The sequence below is a fragment of the Micropterus dolomieu genome, linkage group LG12 (assembly GCF_021292245.1).
Source record: "Micropterus dolomieu isolate WLL.071019.BEF.003 ecotype Adirondacks linkage group LG12, ASM2129224v1, whole genome shotgun sequence".
NCBI classification, from domain to species: domain Eukaryota; kingdom Metazoa; phylum Chordata; class Actinopteri; order Centrarchiformes; family Centrarchidae; genus Micropterus; species Micropterus dolomieu.
In genome coordinates, this window is record NC_060161.1 from 29,030,642 (window position 1) to 29,034,804 (window position 4,163).

Here is a 4,163-nt window from a genome sequence, read left to right on the forward strand (position 1 = left end):
ATCTGAACCTGTTTGGTCTGGTGGGCTTCAGCACATAAACCTTCCTTGTTGTTTTGTATCCTTACGTGGAGCCTGTGTTTTGCTGGGAGCCGGTTGTTGGTGTTATGGTGTTAGTGGACTGCATGTCGTTAGCTGCTGTTGTTGCTGTAGTACGAGAGAGGCTCGGGAGCGCGCACAGGGCTGAATCCGACCCAGTGTGCTCACATTAAAAGCAGAAATAGTGGCTGATGCAAGCAAGAGAAAAAACAGGTGTGTGCTTCATTTCTAAGTGAGTGTTGAGCCCATTGACAATAAGGCAATGAAAATTTTATTCATTAAAATGAAAAACTTACCTATAGCCCCTTTAAGTTTACATAATCATGACCATAACCAAAATATGTTACTTTTTACCTAACTCTAAGTCTAACTTTGAAAGTCTGAAGTTGCTGCATCACAGAACTGGAGCAGTGACGCATTTTGACGCTGAACTTTTCGCACTGAGGGGTTTCCTGCATCATTTACAAAGGACGACATGTTTTCCTTGTTTCCTCTTGTTTCACCAGAACTAAAGTCTCAAAGAGCTGTGTCTGAGATTGAATCACACACTGAATCACCAGTGGCGCTGTAGTCTCTTTCCCAAGCAGAGAAAAACATGCATTATTCAGCGCACTGCTGTAGGATTAAGGGGAGGACACCGACTTTTCAGAACTACCAAATCCCTGCAGCACTGTCAGGACGTGTGATTTGGTAGTTAGCGATGGCTCTGGGGAGCCATAACTCTGCTTTGATTAAAGGTCTCAATGAAAGGTCAAGAGGGAGATGGAGGCAGAAAGAGAGCAAGGGAGCAAATTGATGGACTACAGAGAGCCTTTGGTTGATGGAAATGTAAAATGTCCCTCTTCACTGTCAAAGTGAAGCTTGAAATTTGAGTGTATTCTGCTGTGATAATGATGAGTTGGATTGACAAGTGCTCTACAAATCATTAGAAATCTGTATTTCTTACATTTCTAAGCATGAAGTAACTTGTGAACAATGTGTTCAAACTGAATGCAAATTAAATTTTCACCTAACATTAAATGTGTAAATTCGATTGCTGTTGTGTTTTTGATACAATACTATACAAACACAAACAACTAAATTAGACAGTTTTAAGTCCCCCCTCCATTGCCTCACAGTGGTTTGGTCCACTGCCTGCTTGCCCTCTTCACCTTACTGGAGTCTGGTGGGAGAAAACCAGTTTGAATCCGTCAGTAGTTTTTGAAATCCAGTAATGTTAAGTAGGCTGGCAGGGCTATTTTGTTCACTGAGACATTGGACGAACTGATTCTTTTGTCTTTAATGATGCTGAGTCATTAATAAATCATGACAAAAAGGTATGATAACTGATTATTTTTCCATGAGCCTACTATGTTGTTATATTACCTAGCTTGTTTGGTAGCTTGTTTAACAGCTTATTGGACTGTAAGTCACATTCTACAGCTAGATGCACAGACTGATCAGCTGGGGGCTGAAATAGGCCTTGGTGAGGCTGTTGGTGAGGATGTCATTCATTGGTCTCTATCGGTAATTAACAACAAGCCTCCTCCACACGTGGCTCATCTGATGCTGTGAAAACGGAATCGGGGGCGAAAAACACCAAATGTTTAGTTCTCTTAAATAAAACTGCTGACAAACAAAGTCAGAGCAGACAGAGAGAGACAGGCAAGTGTAGGTGTGTGCTTGTGTGTCTGAAGGGAAAAGCAAGGTGAGCAGATTACTTTAGTTTGTGATTAAACACAAAAACAAGTTGGAGAATTAAAATGGTGAGATAGGAAATAGGATAATGTATTCTTTCAAATATTAAAAGTAAAATAAATTTAAAAATGGCCTAGTTTATAGGCTACTGCAATTTATTTTCACACTACCACTCAGGGGTGCCAGAGTCGTAAATTTTCAAATTCTAAACATAACCCCGCATTAATTCAGTAAGTCAGCAATGACTCACATCAGAGAAAATATCACTATATTTAGAGATGAGTGCATATGTTGCTGCAATGGGTGTTAAATTAACCTTTGAACAGCTGTGCTCCGCTAGGATCAGTAGTCTCACTTTGACCTCCTCACTCTCATTTGTTTGTTTAACCTTTGTTTTGTTGAGTTGACGAGTTATACCTGACTAACAGTCCACCTGCATGAGTAGGACATTATCTCACCATGGTGTGTTATTGCAGGAAGGTGGTCTCTAAATGGGACTTAGTAATGATGATGATGGCAGAATCAACACTGTGAAACTGGCCTGGAATTATTAAGAGAAGGAAGAAAGACAGAAAGAAAGAAAGACTAGTTTATTGATAATCTGTTGAAGTTAAGCTTTACTTAGAGTAGGACCTCTGTGTGTAACATCCATCCATCCATCCATCAACCGCTTATCCTGCGTACAGGGTTGCGGGGCTGTGTGTCAAATTCCACATAAACACACCCTTGTTTATTTCAATAAACTCAGGGGTTCTTCTGTTAGAGCCGTATTTGGGTTGGGCTTGATATGACCATTAGCTTGTGGTGGCTAATGTTAGCTATGTTGACAAAGAATCATGGGAAATGTGCTGTCAACTTCTTGCTACTTGTGGCCGCTGTTGAACAAAAGTTAGTCTTGTTGTGTAGCTTTAATAGTGCATTCTCAGGTGTACGTGAAAACTCTAACCAGTAAAACCTTCATAGATAATGAAATAAAACCAAAAATTTAAACATCAATTAATATAAAAGTTCACAACTAGAGTCTATTAATGCATTTTTAAAGTTTTTTGTCATTCATGCTGGAAAAGCTGAAATTTAATTGTAAATTACTTTTGAATTTTTTACCAACTTTGGCTCACACCAAAGTCTTGTTTCAAGAATATGGACTTTAAATAAAAACTTTCTAAATGTGTGTGTTATATTTGTTATCAAAGCTGTAAGACACTAAAGACACTGGTGGTTGCATATCTGAGGAAATAATTTCAAGTCTGATTCTAAAGTCACCAAAATCTGTCCATTAAGATGATAATAAAACCTTCAGATCTGCAAGAATAAAATAATTTATAAAGACACTATTCACCTACTTCATTTCCTGACTTCATTGAGTCCATTATATCCAAGCCTTAAAGGTGCAGTCATACTTTCAGCTTTTGGCTTAGTTTCTTCTTGACTTCCTCACTCCTCATGTTCATCTATCCCTAAAGTGCAACATGGCCTCCAATCCTCTTTCTTTCCACCAACTAAATCTGTCCATCCGTCGATCCCTTTGACACAGCAGTTGGACTTAGACCCTGGCTTTTCAGTGATTGCCCTCCTGTTTCTGGCTGAGGTCCTCTGGATAAAGCCCAAGGGCCACAGTGACCAGATGCTGGCCAGCTGTAGAAGCTGTTGTCAGTGCCACTCAGTCACCAGATGGCCTCTTACCTCTGGACCCATCTGCACTGTCCTCATCATTCCCTGTGTCTGGCTGGGAAACCCATCAGTCCATCAATTCAGATTTTTTTTCTCTCTTGTTTGCCCACATAATGAGCATTTTTTTTAGCATGGGCATTTTTAAGTCACAGGGATTATTGAAGGCTTAATTTCTTATCCATGCTTCCCAGGCTTGTGATATAAAATACTGTATCTGCCTTAGAACTGATGGAGACAAAAATAACACTTAAAATAAGATTTTAAACAATCTGAGTGATCTGAGTATTTCCTGAGGATGTAATTTCACCTTTAACATCACTCAGTTTTTTATGTAATATTGTAAATCTACATCTGATGAAAAATTATTAAAGCCGTTAATTTCAGAAAATACCAAATGTAATTTCTTGAGTTTGTGCACAAATGTGGCACTATGTTCCAAGCTTCACACTTCTCCTTAGTTAGCATCAAAAGGTTTATGCTGGTGTGTCCAATGAAAAGGGATGAAGTGGTGTCATAATTACATCACAGCCAAGAGCTGTAAATACAAAACAGTTGTGGGATGTTTATTCTTAAAGATATAAATATATAACATTTTTAAGACCCAAACACAGGAAAAGTAGGCGGGACAGATACAGTCTCTCAGAGTCCAAAAATTCAACAAAGAAAATCCATAACCAAGGTTGGATCAGGAGCAGGAGTCGGTCAGGCCACCAACAGAGAACCAGAGGCGGAGGTGTCGGTTAGCTGGCTGCTAGCTGGTTGATGGTTGGCTGGTTGGG